This window comes from Manis pentadactyla, chromosome 5, assembly GCF_030020395.1.
Source record: "Manis pentadactyla isolate mManPen7 chromosome 5, mManPen7.hap1, whole genome shotgun sequence".
Lineage (NCBI taxonomy): Eukaryota > Metazoa > Chordata > Mammalia > Pholidota > Manidae > Manis > Manis pentadactyla.
In genome coordinates, this window is record NC_080023.1 from 166,349,892 (window position 1) to 166,373,461 (window position 23,570).

The 23,570-nt window shown below is 49.7% G+C and overlaps 1 protein-coding gene across 1 annotated transcript in view; it reads right to left on the reverse strand.

The window, feature by feature from the left end:
• SULF2 (sulfatase 2) overlaps positions 1-19,245 on the reverse strand; it is a 110,286-nt gene extending 91,041 nt beyond the window's left edge. Inside the window, exon 1 of the mRNA XM_036902046.2 lies at positions 18,838-19,245. The gene's annotated coding sequence lies outside the window, so the exon portion shown is untranslated. The remainder of the gene's footprint in view (positions 1-18,837) is intronic.
• Between the last annotated feature and the right edge of the window lie 4,325 nt (positions 19,246-23,570).

A 23,570-nucleotide genomic window follows, 5' to 3' on the forward strand; every position in this document is an offset into this window, starting at 1 on the left:
ACCTGCAGCCGAATGAGCCAAAATGACAGAACAAACTGGAGGCAGAGTGTTGACTCAGGTGGCTTCCCAGCCACCTCCTGCCTCCGTGTATGAAGACCTGACGGCACCGCTTGCTGGCCCGCGGCCTGGGTCTGTGCCCAACTCCCTGCGTTATCGCAGGCACACTTTCCTCATCCTTATTTGTCCACTGATAAGAAAAAGGTGGTTCGGAAAAGCAGAAGGAACGTGGGTGTGGGAGTCACGAATTCTGGTCCTGATTTGGCCTCTGTTTCCAGGAAAAACAGACTGTGTGCAGGGCACAGCCTTGAAGTTTGGGATGGGCAGGTCTGGCCGCTGGAGAGAGTGTCCCGGGCCGCCCTCTGCTATTTCCTTCCTCAACCCGAGGTTTGCCTCTTCAGGGCGCTCATCACACCTGTGGTTCCTTTTTGTACTCTTCTGTTCAGGATTTTGTGGGGGGTCGCTTTTCCCACTGGAGGCTCACGTGGGTAGGGCTGTCTCTTTCTAATGCCACAGCCTCAGCCACTGGCACAGCCTGGGTGTTAATCTTTCCGGTTAGTCAACAAATATTTACCGAGTACCTATTATGCACCAGGCCTTATTCTAAGTGCTGGGGATCCAGAAATTAACAATCTTTCATGGATCAGACTCCAAAATAAATTACAGGCACATGAGGTAGTGTGGATAAAATGAAAGTTCCCATGGCCAGAATTCTCACCTGGTCCTGGTTGGCTGGCTCACTACACACGTGTGGGCAATACGTTGCTATTGACTCTATATACGGAGCTCCGCCCAGTGCTCTGGGTTACACGGTGGCAGGGCTGCAAGGCTGCAGGAGAGCAGAGCAGAGGCTGGAGTGGTGACAGCACCGAGGGCAGAGGCCCAGAGGACGGCTGTGCAGGCAGAGAAGCCCAGAGACAGAGACCAGCTTGCTGCATGCAGACTTGCTCTAAGTGGATGGGATTCTAGTGATTAACCTGTCACTGTGGGAATAAAGTTGGGTATAACCCTTTCACCCCAAGAATGTCTTACTGTCATTTCTTTGGTCACACTGAATCCATAGTGAATGTGCCCAGGGCTGAAACCCATTGGCAAGACAGGTAGTAAGTTCTAAGATGAAGCCAGATTGGGAGTTTTGACGTGCTGGTGGTGGGGAAGGCTGCATCTTTAAATAGGAGGGGTCAGCAAAGGCCCCTCTGGGAGATGACACTCTGAGAGATGACACTCAGGCAGAGTCCTGAAGGAGGTGGAGGAAGGCCTTGTGGATATTTAGAGGAACAGTGTTCCAGGTGTAGCGAAAAGGCATGTGCAAATGTCCTGAGGTAGGAATGTGCTGGGGGTATTTGAGGAACATAAAGTGGGCAAATATGGCTGGAGTGGAGATGAGGGAGAGAAAAACTCATGTTTGGAGCGAGAAGGGGACCTGGAGGGTTCTCACCCAGGAATGCAGAGATCAGATATAGGTTTTAACAGAATGTTTTCTGGCTACGTGTGGATGACAGACTGTAGGCCAGGAGGGGAATGCAGGGAAGCCAGTGAGACAACTGCCATGGACAGCGCTTGGCCCAGGGTGGGGCAGTGAAGAGGTAGGAAGTGACATTCTGGACACTGTTGAATGAATGAATGAATGAATGAAGACTGGGACCTGCCAGGTGCTCCAATTTTTATTTCCACATAACAATTTACACCCAGACTTTGTAGCGGAAGAAAATCTCTTTATGTGCAGGGGCTCATGAACAAGAATTCAGACAGGAGAGCAGGAATAGCTGGTCTCTGTTTTATAATGTCTGAGGCCACAATGGAAAGACTCAAGAGTTGGGGACTCCAATCATCTGGTGGCTGCTGCTGGCACTCAGCCGGGACCTCAGGGGGCCTCTCCCAGTGGCCTGGGTGTCCTTACAGCCTGGTGGCCTCAGGGTGTGGGGTCTGAGTTCTTATGCGGCACTCCAAAAGCGAGTGTCCTGGCAGTGGGCAGCACTGCCTCACTTCTTCTGACTGAACCTCGTCTTCCCTGCTGTCCCTCAGGGTCACTTCCACCATATTCTATCGGTTACCAGCGATTCCCAAGCCTGGCCAGATTCAAGCAGAGGGGACATGCAGCCCCACCTCTTGATGGAAGGGTGTCAAGCTCACACTGGAGATGAGCACGTGGGGTACCTTGTGGCCATCTGGGAAAACATGGTGGGCCCTGAGAAGTCACGGAGGCCTGGGCACGGCAGGGGGTGAGCATGCAGGGGCCTCTCCCCAGCACACATCACCCGCTCTCGGAAGTGAAATTTGATCTGAGTCACATTCAGCCTGTCGGGCCTGCTGAGCTCTGGAGTTTGTGCCCAGCCCATTTCAAAGATCCCTGATCTGCAGGAAGCCCTGCTGCGACCTGCAGGCTCCCTGACCTCACTCCTCCTTCCCATATGACCCAAAGGGGTTAAATCAGTGGTGTCGGGTCCAGAGAGTTCTGAAGGGCAAAGAGGCAAAGAAAAGTCTGCCCAGAAAATCTGCAGCAATCACCTCCTGTCGTTGCTCGGAGGACAGAGCTTCCCCAGTTGTATCTGCATTGAAAACACTTCTTTATTACGGCTTAAAAAAGCCTTCCCCCTACTTGTTACACAAAAAGGAAGCCACCAAGTACACCCAGAAACCTAGAGATGTGTGGGATCTGATTTGGGGGACTGGCCTGACTTCCCCCAGTCCTTCTGTGCTGCTGCTGTGAGAAGTGACACCCTCAGGCTCTGCCCTTGGGCCCTACGAGCTTGGGGGTGTGGAAGCTGCCTGGAGGGGAGGCTGCTGTCCGGTCAGGTGGTGGCTTGTCTGTCGGGGGGTGGGGAGGCTTGAATTGGGGGTGCCAGGCCAGGGCTGCAGGGCCAGGTCGCTAACAATGCCTGGCTGGGCAGGAGAGCTGCAGACAGCTCCCAACCTGCCAGAACTCAGTCTGAGACAAGGCAGCTTTTCTGCCTGACCCAGAGTCAACCACTGGAGTTCTACGGACAGCTGGCAAGATGGCAGCTTCCAGGACAGGGGCTCTAAAAGGGGTGACATGACCAACCTTCACTTGGACACTCCTGAATGTCAGGGCCTCGTTAGTACTGCCTGTCATCTGCCCTCTTGTTTGTACCTGATTTATCTCTTGGTTCAGTCCCTTTCTTATTTCAGTAAATTTATTTGCAAAGGAAGGTTTCACCTTCCATAAGGAACTAGCACCACTTGCCCTAAACCAGAGTTTCTCAGCCTGGGTACTACTGATATCTGGGGCCGGGTCGTTCTCTGGGGGCCGGGGGCTGTCCTGGGCACTGTAGGAAGTTTACCAGCGTCCCTGGCCTCTACCTGTTGGATGCAAGTAGCACTCTCCCCCCATTGTGACAATGAAAATTATCTTCAGACATTGCCAAACATCCCCTGGGGTGCAAAACTGCCCTACGTGAGACTCCCTGTCATACATGGAGAGCAACACAAAGAGACAAATGCAGTGCCCTTGCTGTTAAATTTTTGTGGGCCTAGGGCACTCAACTTTTTCTTATAGGGGAGCAGGCCTCCTGGAAAACCACAAAGGAGGGGTTAATGGGTCTCTCTCCCTAATGATTCAGAAAGCTCAAAGAGAGCACAGTGAGATTTAATGTCATTTATAGCCTGTGCATGGACCCCTAAAATGAGGGTCACTGGGTCCTGTCCACCAGGAACCACACCTCAATCCAGTCAGTGGGGCTGGCCCAAGGCCTGGGCTCACCAGAAGTTGGGATGTTGCCATCTTTGGAGAGAGACACCTGTCTGCAATGGCCTTTGTCCAAAGTGGGGACAAACTCAAATGCCTCTAGTGGCCAGGCAGGGGCCAGGAGAACTGAGTGATGTGGCCTGGATTTAGAGGAGACCAGGAAGCATGGGGACGAGACCACCAGGGAGATGCCATTTCCAAAGTGAAAACATTTGATACATTTTAAATATTGAACAGGCCAAAACAAAGCCCCTCTGGAGCTTAGCTGGGGGCCTATTTGCAACCCTTCAAAGCTATCTGATCTATTCTGAGCACCTATTATGTGCCAGTGCCATGTGGAATGCTGGGAAACAGCAGTGGACAGGAGGCAGGCCAGGTCTCTATCCTCAAGGAGCTAACATTCTGGTAGGGAAGACATAATTAATGAAGATGAATTTCAGATTGTACTAACAGCTTTGAAGGAAAACTGCCAGGGTGACAGGATAGAGAATAAATCAGGGGAGGCCTCTAGGAGGAGGTGATGCTTAGGTGATAAGCCAGTCATGGGCAAAAATGCTTTCTAAGAAAAGGAAAAAGCAAGTGCAAAGGTCCTGTGGTGGGAATGAACTTGATCAGTTTGAAGATATGAATAAACACCAGGGAGCAGGAGAGGCAGCCTGGCCCAGAGGAGGCTGGAAATCACCTTCCCCAGCCCACACCTTCCAGGCAGGCCACACCTGCTGTCATTCCCAGTGTTCAGGGGAAACAGGAATCAGATACAGAAATTCCCACCTCTGTTCTTTGTTCTTTTGTCTTAGCTGTGGACAAAAGCTCCCCTGGCAGCAAGTCACAAAGTTATTTCTGCAAAAGGCCTTTGGCCAAAAGCAATAAAGTTGGACCTGAACAAAGTCATTATTCACACCTAATTGTGGGCTGGTTCTCAGCTGTAGACTGCCTGGGCCAGGACTGATGATTCCAGTCACCCCTCGCCCCCCATTTTTTAACCTCGTTTTCTTGGCACTGTTTACCCCCACAGAACATGAATTTATGTTTCCAGAGATTATCGTTTCCTTCAACAACACAGAGGGGATAAAGGGCTATTCTGACTGCCCAGTATTAATCCAATCATTTCTTCCCTCTCCACCCGATCCACAGCCATGCCCACCATCCTCACCCAACATGTCCCTGCTATTAGCAGGTAAGCATCTCATTAGCTGACCTTGGAAAGAGCCTGATGCTTACAATTACTTGGGAAGCTTGTACTCTAGGCAGAGGAGGGAGTCTGAAGCAACTTTTACCAAATAACCCCCTAAATTTAGAGATGAGAGAATTTCAAATGGCAGGTCCATTCCCAACCCTGGCGTGCTGTGCAACCTAATTAGCAGCTGGATATAGATTGTCAAGAGGGAGGAGAGTCGTGGGTCAGGGGTGCTCTTTGAGCCTGGATCAGTTTCTCTGCCTGGCAGTCTCACCATCTCTGGGGGACTCACTGGGTGTACCAGGTGTACTGTGTTTGTACAGAGGCTGGAAGGAAGGGAGAGCTGGCTGCCAGTGTCCAAGGTAGGGTGGTGTCTAGGGATGCAGTGGCACATTCCCTGTGCCAGCTGTTCCTTCACTACCATGCATGCTCTCCCTTCCAGGAGCCAGCTCAAATCACCCCCAGCTTTGGGGTGGGGATGATGAGGCATGGCAGGGATTCTGGAAGCTGGCTTTGCCCCATAAAGGGAAGAGGGCTCCAGACCTCCCACAGTGCCTGACTATGGGACCCCTGACCTGGAAATGCTGCCACACAGATTTGGGTATTCTGCTTATATCAGACTTCAAAAAAATGTACTCATTCATCTATCCTCCATTCATTCATTCATTCATTCAAAACTGCTCATCCTGGCAGAGCCACTCACTCAGGAGCTGTATAGAGGTTTCTAACATTTTTTCCTGTCCAGCATCTGGCTCCCTTCTTTTGACAACAGCTCCCCAATTTCCTTTTGAGGATTCTCTCCCCCTGCCAAGATGCCCCACCTTCTCTTGCCATTTGACCAAAGGTGGCCAGTCAGACTCACCTGGACTCACAGAGTGGTAAGGGCAGGACGACAAGGCAGGGGTGCATTTGTCCCACTGGACCCCTCCTGTAAGAGGCTGCCAGCAACTCCTGCTCTAAGGTCCCTAGAACTTTCAAAGCTAAAGCCTTAAGAAGGCCTGGCCAGCTTTCATTTTTACACTCTTAGAAGTCAGGCAACCCTGAGGCCACCATACTGTGAGGCATCACAGGCAGCAGTGGCAAGAGGCCTCGTGGAGAAAGGATTCAGCCAATGGTCCCAGATGAATTTCCATCTGTTGACCAGCACCAGCTGCCAGCCATTTGTGGGGAGCCAGTTGGACCCTTCCAGCCAATATCACCTGGCTACCCACCATTAGAAATAAGCTGTTGCTTTAAGCCACCGAGCTGTGGGTGATCTGTTAAATAGCAGACGCACCACCAAAGAACCTGAATGACACTGATTAGAGTCCACTCCTCCGACTGGAATGTCACAAATGATCTCTGATGAGTCAATTTTTGGTCTCCTGGGGCCAACGGTTTTCAGCAGATGAACACTTTGAGGAGAGCCTCATTCATTCTTTCAATCACTGTTTCAAACAGCCAGTAAGCTGAGCATTGATGTTGCAAAGATGCACAGGATGAAGGAGCTCCTACAGTGTGGGCATCACACAGTGTCTTGGTTTCTCAATTATAAAATGGAGATAATGGGTCCTGTTTAAAAGGGTTATTGTGATCACTAAATGTTTGGCAACAAGTGCCCAATTGATACTAGACTTTATTTTTATGTGTTTTTTAAAAATTTTGGCATCATTAATATACAGTCACATGAGCAACATTGTGGTTACTAGATTCCCCTCATTATCAAGTCCCTACCACATATGGCATTAAACTTTATTTTTATTTTAAACAAAGTTATAATGCATTGTCCCCAGAAGTGTGGCTATATGATATGAACAAACTGTTGTAGCATATTGTTGCTAACATATGTTGATGCCCCCGTGGGTCAGGCAGTTGACATAAATGAGTGAAGTGAGCCCAGGATAAGAAAACCCGCACATTCCTTTCTCTCCAGTTCTCGTTTTACCACTTCTGATGGAGGTGTAAGAACAGAAAAATATTGCTCCACCGTGAGAAGAGCAGCAGGGCAAGTGCAATGATAAATGACGAATGAACTTGGTAGCACCCTCAGACACTAGGGAATGGGAGGGACTGTGGCAAAGTGGAGAGCACATGATCAGCATCAATGGGAACCCAGAGTGGCCAGATACGGCCTGCAGCTTCCTATTTTTCAGAAGCTGGAGACTTTAATTTTAAAGTCTCACAATTAAAAAAAAAATCCATTAACTTTTAAAAATGTTCAAAACAGTGTGTAGGTCAAACAAAACATTTCTGTGAGCTGGATACAGGCCCCAGTTAGCCAGCCGGTGATGTCCTGTTCTACTAGGACAACAAAGCATGCAGAGACCTCTTTGGGCCTCACTTTCCTGGCTCTAAAATGGGGATTCGGATATCCTTGTGCTATAGAGTGAATGCTTGGGTTCCCCCCAAATTCCTCATTGTGATGTATGTGGAGGTGAGTCGGTCATGGGGATGAAGCCCCAATAAATGGGATTAGTGCCCTTATAAAAGAGGCCCCAGAGAGTTCCTCTGCTCCTCTGCCATGGGAAGACACAAGAAGATGTCGTCTATAAATCAGAAAGTGGGCTCTCAAACCAGACACTCTGTCACAACTTGATCTTGGACTTCTCAGTGCCCAGAGAAATAAATGCCTGCTGTTTATGACATTCCGGACTGTGACATCCTGTTACGGCAGCCCGACATCCAGCATCACAGAGCTATAGCATGCTCACTGAGCAAGCACTTGAGTCCTGCCTGGTGTGCAGACAGTGCTCAGTAAACGGGAGCTTTCGGGACTGTGGGTTGGGGAGAGAAGGCGAGCAGCAGGTCTCCTGAGCTGTGACAGCTCCTTTCAAAAGGGAATAACTGGGAGTTGGGGGAAAGTTGTCTTTCCAAGGGCATGCAGATCTGCGACCGGAGAGCCCTCATTAGGATGTCATGCCACTGATCTTGCAGATTAACTTTCACATCTCAAGTGCCCTGAGACTAGAGAAGCATTCTGGCAGCCCTGCAGCAGGGCCTCACGTCCTTGCTGCGGCCTGAGGGGGAGGACCACTCCTCTGCGAGTGACCTTAGCAGAAAACCCAGCTCCAGCGCCCAGCTGGGGGCCAGGAGGGCCCAGGGACCTGTAAGTGTGTGAAAGCAACCCTCTCCACTCCCACCTCTGTTTTCTGCAAACGCCAAACTGGTTTTGACCCCTGTGCCTGGAGCAGTCACCTTTAAGCAGGGACCCCCAAACACTAGATTTGGAGCTACCACACTAGATCTCCACGCCTCTTTCCTAGATTCTTTCATGCAAAAAAAGTGTCCTGGGCACTCAAGAGTGTCAGGCCTTGTTCTGGGGGCTGGGATACAGTGAACAGGACAAACCGAGTCCCTGCAGCCATGGGGCTTACTTTCTAGCCAGAGGAGAGAGGACAGAGGCCAGAAAGACAATAAACTGAAATAATTCCAGAGAGAGGTAAGTGTTACAAACATAAAACAGGTGTCATTCTAGGCATTCTGGCCTTCTAAGGATATAACATTTGAGCTGAGACCTGCAGGATCAGAAGGAGCTAGACTTAATGATGCAATGAAGAAAGAGCGGTCCTGGCAGAGGAAGAGGCCAGTGCAAAGGCCCCGACATTGGAACAAGTTTTGAAATGCAGCCAAGGAACAGAGAACAGGCCAGTGTGGCTGAGTGTAATAAGCTTAGTGGAACGTGGGGTCACGTGGAGGCAGGGGCCATGTGGTGCAGGGCAAAGTAGCATACTGCAAGGAGTCTGGACTTGGCTAAAGGTGCAATGGGCTGGAGGCAGGCTTTTCTTAGAGGAGCTGTATGACTTAGGAGCCTTTTTAAGACTTTGCAGAAATGCCCAGCAGAAGGCATCCCATCCAGCACCTTCTCTCCCTGCTTCAGTAGTCTTAAACTTCAGCAGTACACTGGAATCACCTGGAAGCTGTGAAATATCCTGATGCCAGGTCCCCACCGCTTGGGCACTTATTTCATTGGTCTGGGTATGGCTTGAGCACTGGGATTTTTAAGAGTTCTTCTGGGGATTGTTGGAAACTCTTGCTCGAATCTCCCCAGGCATATAGGAAGCTCAGGGCAGGCTCAGGGCTCTGCCCTACAGCTGGTCCCTGAGGTTTGCTCTTTTCCTGAGTTGGCCTTACTAAGGCCTAGAAGAGGAAGTGGGTGTGGTAGAGTGGAGAGTGGGGCATGTTGTAGCGCATCAGTTCAGGAAACCTCAGAATTGAGCTCTAAGTCCAGTTGTGTTTCCACTTGCTGCCGTCTCTCTGGGATGGACTTTGCTCATCAGTAGGGTAGACACAGCAGCCTTTCTTATGGGTAGAGTGGCTGAAAAGCCCAACAGGATGCCAGGTGCAAAAGCACACTGAAAAGCTAAAAATAACTGCCACAGCCACCATGGAAAACAGTGTGGAGGTTCCTTAAAACTTAAAAATAGAACTACCATATGATACAGCAATTCCATTTCTGAGTGCTTATCTGAAGAAAATAAAATCACCATCTCTAAGACATCCCGCAGCCCTATGCTCACTGTATTTACGGTAGCTGAGACATGGAAACCGCCTAAGCGCCCACTGACGAATGAACGGATAAAGAAGTGTATGTAATACAAGGGAATATCAGTCAGCCACAAAAAGAAGGAAATCCTGCCCTTTTGTGACAACATGGGTGGACTTTTAGGGCATCATGCTAAGTGAAAATGATTTAGGAAGACAAATACTATATGATCTCACTTAGATGTTGAATCTAAAAAAACCCCCAAAACAATGAACTCACAGATACAGAGAACAGACTGGTGGTTGCCAAAGGAGGAGGGTGAGGCGGGTGAGCGAGATGGATGAAGGGGGTCAAAAGGTACAAATTTCCAGTTTTAAGATAACTGGGAATGTAATGTGCAGCATGACAACTATAGTTAATAAAATATTGCATATTTTAAAGTTGCTATGAGACTAGATCTTTAAACTTATCAGAAGAAAAAAATTTGTAAATACGTGTGGTGATGGATATTAACTGAGATAATGATTTTGCAATATGTACATATATTAAATCATTCTACTGTATACCTACAACTAATACAATGTTATATGTCAATTAGATCTCTATTTAAAAGAACTAAAAAGGATCTAGAGGTATGAGCAACAAACAGTATGATGGCAATACTAAGGATACCTGCCTTTTGGAGGCAATTTCCGTGTGCCCACATATTATTCTAATGTTTCACAATAACTCGAGGAGGAAGCTACTATGATTGTTCCCATTTTACGGAAGAAGGATCCAAGGCTCAGAGAGGTTATGTGACTTGACCAGCTCTGCCTAGCTACTGAGTGACTGGGCTGGGATTTGAATCAGAAGTCTGGTTCTAGAGCATACACTCTTAATCATTCTGACATACTGATTCTCAGAGATGTCTCTCATGTCTAGTCTCCTATACCTTCTTCATCTCCTGCCACTGATACCTAGATTCACCCAAGAACTCATAATCCCATTCACTGGAGACATTGGTCCACACTAACCACATGGGTTTGTCTCATTAGCTGGTGCAGGACATTTTAGGAACATGTCAACAAGGAGGTTGATGAGCAGGAAGAGAAGCCTGGGGACGGCTCTGAGGCAGAAACTGCAGGTGGCTGGCCCAATGGGTGGGTGTTTACGGGACTGCAACTGTTTAGTAGGTGGACCGTCTGCCACCGCAGCAATAAACCAACATTAGTCCACGCCTGTGGGTCCCAAAAGAATACAGTCATTCCCCGCCCCCTCTGCCAAGGGGTGTTCTCAGGCATTTGTGAGGATTTTTTGGTTATCAATGACTGGGGGATGCATCTAATGGGGGTGCAGGGATGTTGAATAATTTGCAGCACCCCACACAGTGAAGAATCACTCCATTTCCAGCCCGAACTTTCCGATGTCCCATCAGATATTCACATAGGTAGAAAAGCTTTCACAGTTACTTTAGAGATGAACTCCTTTTAACATCTAAACACAAAAGATGTTTTGCCTGGTTCTACTCTACACGGAATTTTCCGGGAATGCGACCACTAAGTAAACTGAAGGAAAACTGTAGTTTCATTTGGAAAATTTGGTAAGTTGTTCACTGCTTGGGAAAATCACATAGTTTGTGGCCATGCTACTTGTCGTATTTGAGCTGCCAAAACCTCACATCATATCGCACTGCATTTGTAGCTGTCAGATTTATGTGATTCAACAACAGTGTGAACATCTTCATTATGTCTTCTAAGGTAGTTGTGCCTAGGCACTTATATGTTTAATTGTATATCACTAGTATTTTAGTTTTCCCTTAAATGACAGGCAGGGTATTTTACTGATTAAAAAATATGTGTACATAAGCTATATTAGCTATGAATTTATTACATGTAAACCTCACAAAAATATTTGTATAAGAGGAGGGTGTTTGATCTGCTAAGTTTGGGAACCACTGAACTAAGTCAAACATGAAAAGCTCATTTTCCTTTGCCAGTGTTCAGTTTAGACGTGAATACAAAACCCAACCCTGGGCCAGTGAAGCATGAAGAAAAGTTGGCGGCAGTGAGGGTATTTTTGAAAGGATCTTGCTCTCCGATTAAAAGTGAGACAGCAAGGAGCCCTGCTCCTTATTCCCACTTTGTATGGGGATGTGATGTCTGGGGCTGTGGCAGCTATTTTGAGACCATGAAGCAACAAGGCCAAAAACATGAGGACAGAGGATAAGAAGATTTGGGGTCTTTGATGACATTATTGTGTAGACAAACTGGCCCCGGAGGTCCTGTAATGTGAGAATTAAACATTTCTGTGGCATAAGCTAATCTCATCCTGAAACTCTATTACTTGCAGTGAATACTATTGATCATATTCAAAAGATTAGGACTCCAAGTCACTAAGAATTCTAGCAGGCTTTCCTGTTCTATGAAATACCCAGAGAAATGGCTTGAATTCACAAGTCTGTGGACAGTGTCTGTCTCTAGAGCAGGCCCCAAAATGCAGCTTTTGGATGATCTGATTTTCACTGGAGCATGAACATCTCCTCAACTTCTGTGGTCTAATAGTTTTTCAATCTCCTCTCAAAAAGTACTACACTGCTGGCCACTGAGGTGGGTCAAGTCACCCACTGGGGTCCTGACCATGAGCCAATAAGAAAGGATACTGGCAACATTCTTCCCCCTAACACATCTGGCTTCCACCTGACCAAATATCTTGGGTACGGCTCATGGTCCCTGGGGATGGCTCTGCCCATCAACTCACATTCAAAAGACCCGTTCATAACAACGCTAAGTGTATTTAAGTTTCAAGCAGGGCCCAGGTGTGCAAAGCAATGACCCAGAACTTTTATAAGAGGAAGCTACATGTCAGAGGCCAGAGCCACTGTGTACCATGTTTTGGAATGATATAAGAGACTGTAGAGAATTCAAAAGCAGTGGTGGTCTCTAGTTAGAGAGAATTCCATAGTCTCGGCCTGGGATGGAGAAGCTCCAAAGACCGCGCCAACTGCTGCTCTACCAGGAAGTCCTCATGCTGCCGACAAGCCCATGATCCTGCCTGACCTTAAGGCTTCTCTCAAAGGCATCTGTTGCAGAGTGATGACTAGTTGGTTCTGTCTGCTAATCACTGAGCACTGAAGAGCTGGACAAGGGGAGGCCCAGCCTGGGCCTTTGGGAACTTCTCAGGAGCGTCATAAAGAGGTGACCATGTGGGACGTGCTAGAAATATTTATCAAGTTGACAGGCACAGAGGGGAGGAGGGAGAAAACCACACCAGAGAACAAATTACAGCCTTCCTAGATGATAGTGTCCAGTCCTATGGCTTAAACTGACACCAATGTGCTGATGTTTCCCAAACGGAGGTTGCCAGCCCCAACCAGCTCCAGGCTTGTACATCCAGCAGCCACTTTCAGGGGCCTGAGCTTCCAGACCCCCAGGTCAAGTGTCACGTCAAACCACAACACAACTAACCTCTGGCTCATTGCCCCTCCCCCACAAACCCTCTCTCCTAGTCTTCCCACACACCAGGCATCTTTGTTCCTTGGCACTATGGATATTTGTTGTGGGTTGGCCTGTGCCTTGTGGGATGTTTAGCAGCACCCCAGCTTCTGCCCACTAGATGCCTGCAGCAGCCCCTCCCCAGTTGTGATAACCCCAAATCTCTCCAGACATTGCCAAACGTGCTCTGGTGGATGGGGGGTGGGCAATATTGCCCTTGGTTGAGAACCAGAGCTCTTTCTCTCATTCTGAACATCCAATATACCAGAAAGTTCTCTAAATATATTCCCAATCTACCCATTGACACCACCGCAATCCAGGCTGAAATTAGCTCCCCTGTCATGTCCCAGCTCCACCTGCCAAGCCTCCCTTTCAGGGAAGCCACTGAGATGGTTTCAAGACACAAGTCATGTCATTCCTGACTTAAAACCCTCCAGTGGTTTTCCACTTTATTTGAAATAAAAACTAAATTTCTCACCATAGGCCATACTTCTCACCACTGACTTTATCTCCAGCCTCCTCAGCTTGCTTATGACCTTCCACCCCACTGGGTTTCTATTTGTGTTTTGTCAGGCCACTCTTAGCCCCCAGGCCTTTGCACTGGCTGTTCCCTCTACCTGGAATGCTCTCCCAGATCTTCCCAAGGCTGGCTCATTTTCAAAATTTGCATTGCAGCTCCAAGGTCACACCCTCTGAGAGGCCTCCCCTGACCACCTGCCATAAGTTCCCCCCGACCTCTACCCACCATACAGTCATTTTCCATCTATCACTATTTTGTTTCCATTGTGGAACTTGTCACTTTCTGAGAGTGCCTCTTTCATAGACTTGCTTCTGCATTATCCACTTCTCACCCTCTGAAATGTAAGCTCCATGAAAGTGGGGTTCTCTCTAGTTCATCCCAATGCCTGACACAGTGCCTGGCATACAGCAGCTGCCAATGAACTTGTGTGTACTGACAAATAATGCTGTACAGTAGTTTCTCCCGTACCTTTATATCCCTGACCTTATTAGAGCATCTCTCCCTGCCTCCTGGCAGCCTCTGCATCAGGCAGGAAGATATGCACACTCCCCCAAACCTCCCTGCTGATGCAGAACACACAGGTGGCACTCTGGTTCACTCCCCAGCAACGAGGGCCCTCCCCGGGAGTCTGATTTAGCAGGGCCTGGATTTTGCATTTTTAAAACAAACACTGCCAGATGATTCTCATGGTGGAAGGTTGGGCAAACACTGCACTTGGCCACGGAAAAGCACAGAATCAAACCCAGGCTGTATATTTCAGGCAGCAAAGTCAGACCTCCAATGCCTGATGACTTCAGTGGAGAGGGAAGGGAAGCTACCCACCCAGTAGCTGTTACCATGGTCCCCATCTTGACCAAAATGGAGACAGGTCCTTTTGACCATGCTGGTCTCCCCCATCATCATAGGCATTGGTTATTTGCTGCCCTAGCAACCAGGCTTCCACAACCGAGATCACCCACTTGTGTTCTTCTGGGGTCTCAGTGGATCTGCCCCCAGCTCCAGCGTGGGGCCTGGGAGCCTGGCCTAAGCCCATTGCCTGTGACTCGTGTTCCTTGGCCAGTGATTGGTTTGGAGTAAGCACGTGACTTGAGTGTCCAATCAGAGGGATGTTTGGGTGGGCATTACTAGGGAAGGGGCTTCCTCTTTCCCCTTGGGCTAAACCAGATGGGATGATGGGACAACTCAACACCCGCTTGACACCTCAGTTATGAGAGGCACCAGTGTTTACGGAGGGCCTGGCTGGGTCAGACACCGTGTTAAGCACCTGACCTGGATGACCTCATTTCATCCTCTACCACAAACCAGAAGACAGGTGCTATGGTCATTAACATTTGCCAGATGAGAACACCCAGGAACGGGAAGGTTAAGTGACACTCCCCAGGCACACAGCTGGGCCAGCAGCCAGGCCCTCCCAACCCTGGTGCCAGAGCCCGCCTGCACCTCAGAGTGGGAGAAACCAGCCCTGTGAGGGCACAGCAGAGATGGAGAGGAATGGATCTGACAAAATTTGTACCCTGACACTAGCTGTGGCTGAAGCTAGAGTTACCTTAGCATTTTGGGGTTATAAAAGCCAAGACCCCTTTTCTCTTTATGCTGGTTTGAAAATTTTTTCCCTCTTTCTGTTGCTTACTAGAGATCCTGATTACCTCACAGAGGAAAATACCCCTAACTGATACTCCATTTGCAACTTGCACACAGCAGCTGCTCGGTAAACATCAGCAGATGTGTGTGAAGACTGCTCTCCCCTCCCGCCCATTAACTGCCAGGTCTGTAACCCCAGTGCCCAACTGCGACCAGCCCCACGCCACTTTCCCCTTGTGCTCCAAGTGAGGCCTTGTTCCCCAGCAACCACCCCAATTAGGCAATCATGCCATTTATCAGGATGCCAATTAATTATAATGATCTTAATGATCTTCCAATTAGGTAGGACCTTGAATCTGGATCGTGGCATTGCAGATTTCCCAACCAGGACCCATCACAAGGAGGCCCCCGGAAGGCAGGCCCAGGTGAGGCCTCCCTCGCTTGCAGGTCAGCATTAAGAAGCCCCACCTTCCACACCCATCAGGTAGACAGGGCCCAAGCCCAGTACAAAATGCCCTGGACCAGTGCGACTCCACCACTAACCACAAGAGGGCCTCACCTCTAGAATTTTAACCTTGCCATTGTGCTTTTAGGGGGCGCAAACCTTCACCTTGGGGCTCAAGGCCTTTTTTCAGTCAACCATATTTTATATTTCCCTTTGCATTTTGACTAAGGGAGAGTGTGTGTATTCTTTCGGGCAGAAATAAACATTGCCAGGAAGTCACATATTTTCCTCAGAGTAAAACCCCCAAACCAAAATACAAACCTGAGTGACATTCCCCAAACAGTGAAGGTTTTTGTGGAGAGAAGTGGGATTCCTGATGGGCTTCTGCCTTTCAAAGTTTTTTGTCTAAATGTGTTTTCTTCTGTTGTGCATGAGTTTATTCCACATTTGGAAGAAAAGGCCAAGGTCATGGTGGGAAGAGAGTACAGTGGGTCAGAATAGACCCTGGAGCCTCAGGGCCTCTTGAATCCTGGCTGTCAGCAAGTTACATCCTCTCGGTGCCTCAGTGTCCTCATCTTTAACATGAGGACAATCACCAGACCTTCCTCACAGGGTTGTTGTGTGGATTAAATGAGTTTTTATGTAGAAAAGCTTAGAATAGTGCTTGTCTATAAAACACTAAGTGTTACCTATCACCTTACATTTAGACTAAGCCCTTTCTTTTAACTACAAGCTGGTCAGAAATGCTGACATTTCTCTGCAGGACAGAGGTTTTGGTCTCTTTCTGACGGGATGAAGTCTAAGGACAGACTTGATGAGTTGAGTGATACTCCCCATCTGGCTAATTCAGGAGACCAGAAACTGCCCCCTGGAGGCAGGTACAAACAGAAAAATACAACACATCCAGGGGAAGAAAGAGGGAGATGTTATCCCTGAATCAAAAGGTGGACTTCAAATGTCAGGGTATGCAACCACACATTGACTAGGTCCTCGGGATGGCGATGGAACGGAGCTGTTAGGTGGGGGACATGCACATGTACACATACACACTGCATACAGCCTCCTCCAAGCCCAGGCTTTTTACAAGCAACTCATCGTTCAACCCTTAAGTTTGAAAACTTAACATGTTATTAGGGTTTCAGAAAAAACCATAAATTCAAATAAAAAAACCAATAAATATGCACCAAGCCCAAACCCACACTGACTCTCAACTGTGGCAGCTATGTTGACATCATACATTGAAGTCCATAAACTTGACCCAAGGAAGGAAGATGCTGCATGTGCAAATGCCCAGCGTGCCAGCAGCCAAGCCCGCCACCATCGCCCTTGGAGCTGCTTATTAGAACACCAATCACACACCCGGACAGGCTCTTTGGATGAGTGCTCTCTCCTGCATGATGGGGGACAGGCAAAGCTGGGGAACCTCCATTACAAGGTGAGCGGTCTTCAGTCTGTCCTCCCCACCCCTTTGTCATGTGATGAACGGCTTTAACTGAAAACCTCCCAGGGCTCTGCAATGGGCAACAGAGACACAGGAAGAAATCTCCTTCGCTATTAACTATGGGATGAGACTAACTCTCTCTGTCCTGGGAAGACACTGGGTGTCTGTCCTCCAGGGAACGCCCATCTTACCTGCTTTTCTGCCCCCAGAGAACCTGCTCAGGGGCAGCCTCCCTCTTCTGCTCCAAAGGGAGGGAGGGGGCACTGTGGGAAAGGGGCCGGGGACAGATGGAGGGACGAGAGGGCGGGTGTCCCGACATGCACAGATGTGCAAATACCCAGATTCAAACGTAAGCTGAATGTAATTACTTGGTTAATTAAATATTGACTTTTAACTCAAAAAGTGATTAAAACATGCTGCAGGAAAGACTGTGCAGAGAGGAGTGGGGGCAGGGGGTAATCAGAACTTTCAGGAAGGAGGGAGATGAGGATGGGGATTATCAAAGTGAAGGTCTGCACTTGTCCTAATGTGTGCAGGGGGCGTGGTCTTCAGTCTCTAGGCGGGTGGAGGATTTCAGAGACCCCTGTGCAAAACTAGGATCTTCGGGTGTCTCCTTACATTTTTCCATCCTAAGACCCCATCTCTTACCAGGCTGCCCTCGAAGTGAACCAGAGAGCTTCTGGCACTCAGGAACTAGGTATTACCGTTCACTGCTTTTTCCCTGGAACATAACGCAGTGCCTGGCACATGGGTGCTCCGTAAGTGCTTATAGAACGAATGAACTAGTATAAAGAATGTTAAAAAAAAAAGTGCACCGCTAGAAAACGCCGCAGCTTCACCTTAAAAGTTCCGACACCTTTGGGAGCACCTCTCTACAAGGTCACGAGAACTGGTTCTGACCCAGCCAGGGAGGAAGTTTCTTCTCAATCCTATTTGCCCTTTCAGTATCTGCGAGTTCCCAATGACTCTGAAGATCCGGTCCACCGCTTTCCCGTGTCCTGCCCGGACAAGTCCACGTGGTCTGGCTTCTAGTCGGTCCGTTGGGTCTAAACTCAGAGGGGTCAAGGAGGCCATCCCCCTGCGGTCTGCGGGCCCACGCGCGCTCCCCCGGGCCCTCCAGGGCTCCCCGTGGCTCCTTCGCGGGTCGGGGCGCCATGGGAAGTCCTCTCCCGCTAGCCTAGCCGTCCAGTGGGGTCAAACGGGTCATTCCCCTGCGGCCCGCCGGCGCCGGCGCCTCCCTCCAGCCAGCCAGGTGCCACCGACGCGCGCTGCGCGGGGGCCGGAGCGGGGCGGTCGGGGCCGGCCCGGCTCACCTGGGCGGCGCTCGCGGCCGCGCTCACCGGCGGGCTCCGGCCGCGGGGAGCACCCGCCCCGCCCACCTGGCCTCCGCGCCCCACTCACCCGCCGCACGGCCCGGCGGCCTCACCCGGCGCGCGGCGCCGTCGCCCTTGCCGCAGCCCGGCCAAGCCACGGGGCGCAGGGGACTCCGCGCCGCTGCCGCCGCTGCATCCCCGGCGAGCGCTGCCGCCGCTCCGCCTCCCCGCCCTTCGTCTCCTCCCGCCTCTCCGCCCCGCGGCCACGCCGCCGCGGCCGCCCCCGGCTCCCGCCCCGGCGCCCCGCCCTCGCCAAAGTCCGGGTCCGCGCCCCGCCCGGGCCGCCCTTACCTCGCCCCAGCCCGGCGGCGGCGCTGCGCGAGCCAGCCCCTTGGCCCGGTGCGGCCCGGCTCCGCGCCCGCCCGCCGGCCTCCGCCCGGGCGGAGGCGAGCGCGCGCCGGGGCGGGGAGCGCCGGGCCGGGGGCCGCGGGGTCCCGCTGCTGCGCCCCCACCGCGCGCGGGCGCTTTACCTCTGCTGGAAGGACGCGCGGGCGGGCCGGCCCTGCAGCCCCAGCGCACCTCCCTGGCCCCGAAGTCCGGCCCCGGACGGGGGAGCGGCGGAGAGCGGGTCCGGGCAGCTCTCTTCCCGATACCCAGGGGCCCGGCCGGCCTCGCTCCCTGCTCTGAGCGCGCACCCTCCCGGGCCACAGACGCACACTTACCCACACACACTGGCTCCCGCTCGCCCTCGGCGGAGAGTTGAAACAGCTGTGGGATTCGCCCAGGAGCTGGAAATGAGGGAGGGACGTGAGGCAGAGCCGTGCGCGCGCGTGTGTAACACACAAACGAGGGGGGCATGTCTAATAAATCAAACATCGCAATCAAGTCAGGAGGGCCATCGATCAGGCCCACTTGGCTGGAAACGAAGAGAATCCTTGCCTCTTTTCCGCTTTCTTTTTCCCCTCCCTTGGATCTGGAAGGAGCCCAGTGTTCCCCCGGGCGTGTGACAGCTCCGGCCGGGCGCTCCCCTCGTAACGACACGTTAATAAATGTTTTCTTTTATCTGCTTTCACAAGGGCTCGCCCGGGTCTGCAAACACTCCACAGCCTTTGCTGAGAGCCCTGCGCTCGCCTCTAACTATGCACATCTGCCTTTGGAGACGCTGGCTCGAGCCTGCGCGCCGCTAGATCGCAGTGAACTGCCCACGCACCCTGGACCTTCCCACGCGCCCGGGAAGCTTCCCGAGGTATTAACTTGAGCTCAAGTGAAAATAGCTGCTGTTGCCTACAAACGGTCCGGGAATAGGAAAGAAAGGAGAAACGGGTTTCCTCCAAAAGGAGAGGAATCCGACTGAAGGTGGTGCTGTCTACCACGGTTTTCCATTGTCCCCAGTGCCACAGAAGAAGCCGGAGGCGGACGGGTTGACCGCGGTGGGCCAAGAGCCAGAGAACCAACTAGCAGCTGCAGAAAATACAGCCGAGCTGCTCAGGGGAAACTGACCCTGTAGCACATAAGTGTACTTGGAGGCAATAGTAACTCCCTTGAACCTAATAATAATCGTACAGGGTATTATTATATCCGTTAAACAGACGTGGAGACCAAGTCACAGGGAGGTTGAGTAACGGGCCTGGGGGGCGGGGGTCAGACCATTGTAAATAGTGGACCCAGGATTTGATCCCAAAAAGCTTGGCTCCAGAGTTATACCCTGAAATCCCAGGCCACTGTTACTTTCTAGCCCAGCTTCTCCTTTCTCTGATGTAATCTTTTATGCCAGTTAGGGTTGCCATATTTAGTAAATAAGAATGTAGGACGTCCATGAGGATATACTCCAACTAAAAAATGCTTAATTGTTCACCTGAAGTTCAAATTGGGTGTCCTGAGCCCCTTGGAAACTCTAGACTCTCTCCGCCATAATCTCCTTTAGCCACCCCAGATCAATTACAATCCAAAGTAATGAGAGAAACCTGGAATTTTTTCCAAAGGGCCCCACGGTCGGCACCACTGAGGTTGCTGATTGTCTGCCCTCCTTTGCTTTGGAACCAAACACCAGGCTTAGTTCTTCAGCATCACCAACCAAAAAATAATGGGGACCTTCTCCCTCTCTGCCTCACCTCTGTAGAAAGAAGGTTACATTTATTCCCGACCCTCTACTACAGTGCTGTTTTGTAGAACTATACGGCAGACCATGTACATAATTTAAAATTTTCTAGTAGCTGCATTAAAAAGTAACGAAACAGGTGATACTAATTTTAATGTAATTTATTTAACCTAGTGTACCAAAATATGATCACTTCAGCATGTAATCAATATACAAATTATTAATGAGATATTTTACATTCTTTTTGCTTAGTAAGTCTTTAGAACCTGGAGTGTATTTTACACTTACAACACTTCCCAATTCAGACCAGAGCCACATGGGGCTAGGGGAGCCCATACTGGACAGTGTAGCTCTAGTGGGCTTCATGCTGCAGTGCTGAGTGTTCCCCTCAGGTTATCTCATGTAATCCTCTTAATCTTTTAAGAAAACTGGTGCTGAGAAAGGTAAATAGTCTTGACCAAAGTCACAAAGTTGGCAAGTGGGATTTTACCCCATTTGAGGCTGGGCCAGGCTTTGGACATGTATGTCTGAGGCAGCAATTTTCTAACTGGGTCCTCGGAACCTCAGGAGCCTGGGGTGGAGGTGGGGGGAGAGCTGTCTTTTGTGTGCCTTTTATGTTGGGTTCTGGAGAATATTTCAGCGGCGGCAGGATTTCCACCACAAAAAGTTCACAAACACTCTGCCTTCCTTCAGGCCTCAAGTTCATGAACACAGATTCACTTTCCTAAAAGGGCTCTACCCACCATTTTCCCGGCATCCTTGTCTCCTCAACAGGGAACTGTAGTAATGGAGGGGCAGCTCATAATCCCCTAAATGGGGCTATAGGCGGGGCTAAGATGCTGTCATTTCTTTATCTTTTTGGATATTTATTCTTTCCACTTTTGCTGTTCAAAGACCAAACATGGTGATGTCTGTGTTTTGCCCCTTATCCTTCATTAGGAAAAAGGAGGCATATCTTGTGTCAGCACCTCTTTGCATGTGTGTGTGTGTGTGTGTGTGTGTGTGTGTGTGTGTGTGTGTGTTCACTGTAGGCAGGTGCTGTGGGTCAGGTTTCAGGTCAGGACATAACTCAGCAGCTCAGACACTCATGGGGTCGGAGGGTCTGCAAAGCACCCTCTGGCCACGTTCCTTTTCTGTAATTCACAGCAAACTTCACAGTTCTCTGGATCTGAGGCCTCAGCCTAAGTTTTCCAGGTTCCTTCCAGGCAGGTGAGGACCCCTGACCCCACTCAGGAGCTCAGTGTCTGCCTGGGAGATGGGAGGGGCCTCGGGGGCTCAGGTGTCCCCCAGCCTGGGAAGTCACTCAGCCACAACCGAGCGCAGGTCTGGTGGGGCCTCAGCAGACTCTCAGGACCTCCTGGCCTCCTGATTCTCCAGCCCCACCCGTCTCCAACCCCATGGTCTGGGACAGCCTTTCTCTTCTCGTGTCCCTCATCACCCCGGCGGCATATTTTACCACCATGGTCTGGTTAAATACCTGGGTTTTGCAGGCTCCTCAACCCACCCGGGGCCCCCCACCCACCTTGGTGGTTTAGCTGTGAGGGGCCCTCTCGCTTGACATCCACATGCCTCCTTTCCTCCTGTGAGTTTCTTGGCGGCCCTTCTGTGCGGAACGCCCATCTGGTTTTATCTGCCTTGTAAAGCCAGAATGTTGTTTTATTTCCTGAACTCCTATGCAATAATTAAAAAAAAAAAACTCACTTCTGCTGTGTGTTTCTTTATCTCCTCTGCTGTGTGTTCCTTTATCTCCTTCAAGAGGCTGAAACTCAATCTGATTGTCCGAGGACTTTTGGCTGCATTTGGTTTGGAGTAGATGAGATTTTATGAGGATTGTAAAAGTCAAGCTTTTAATGTGTCTCAAACAAATTGGCGTGTGAAGGAGAAATGTTAAAAGTAGAAACGTGGCTGCAGATGGGAGGCTTGGGAATGTGAGCTGCACAACTGGAGCACAGGTAGCTTAAATAATCCACACAAGTTTGGCTGTAACCTGCTTCTACAAAGCAGAAGAGGCTGGAGAGTCACTCGGGGGGTTGGGGTCCAACTTCTCAGCTCCTGAGTAGGGACAGTTTTGCACGTGTTTTAAAATATAAATCTCAGCAGCATCCATAACATTATAAATTTGTGAATTCTGAGTTTTCATTTAGACACAAGCTGTCTTGTCGGTAGAAATGCAATTGCATTTGAGAAAAACTGTTTATATTTCTTGAGATATTGTGATAATCAAAAACAGCACCGTAAACACCTATTAAGTCAAAAGAACATTGATTGTATTTCATGCTGCCTCCCTGGGCTGGCACACTTGACACAGACATGCTTTACTTCAGCAAAACAGGGCTCTCTTTGCAGCATGGTACCTGTTGCCCCCCCTTAGTTACACATAATTGTATAGTCTAGTTTATTCTAATGCCTGATGCCTAAATGTGCACATTCATGAATCAAGGGATAGATTGGGAGGTAGGAGAATTATAAAGGGGCATAACTGCAGTTTCTTGGGGGCTGCTTATGAGTGATCTCAAAAAGCGAAGGTGTTTATTCTGAATACTCACTGTTGGGCTGTCTCCAGTTAAGAATGCAGATAACAGACAATTTGTCTAGCTGCTTAACAATACACCAATAGTTTTCTTTTGGATAAGCAGGCAAGAAAGATGAAATAGGTGAATTTCATGTAATTTGTGATGTGATGAAACAGACACACAAGCGGCACTAGCCCACGTGTAACTGAATATTAAAATGAGTGATGTGGCCTCTGACAGCACAGCGGCAAATCTCTGTGGACAAGGCAGAGCTTGTAGATCTCTGATGGATGATGGTTTTCTAAAGGAGAAAAGCAGGGTCCCTTTGACCCTACCTGTAACTCAATTTAGTCTCTCTCTGTGATAGCACACTTCATTTTACAATCGCCTTCCAGAAAAATCACTTTTGAGTTTTGATTGTAATGAAGCATTTGCCAATTATAATCAATGTTGGTGGTGACTTGGTAAAAGTGGAGTGCTATTTCATGGCCAAAGTTCTACTTAACCTGGACTCGCCCCCACTGAAAGATGACTTCCTAGCTGATCTCTCCTGAGTCTCGGTTTCTTCGTATTGAGTGATGATATTGAGGACATAGTAGGTTGTCGTGTGGATTAAGTGGATTAGTGAAGACACAATACACACATGAGGCCTGACAGGAAGGTACACGAGTGTTCACTGAGTCAGAATTGGAAAGGAGCTATCATGGGCCCCTAGAGAGTCTCCCGCACTGTCTGCAAACTTGAATGTGGAAATCCAGTGCAGTTGTTGCCATGATGCCGAAGTTCCCCAGATCATGCCACTCCAGGCTTAAAAGTCCTTCCTTCTAGGTGAAAATCTAAATTC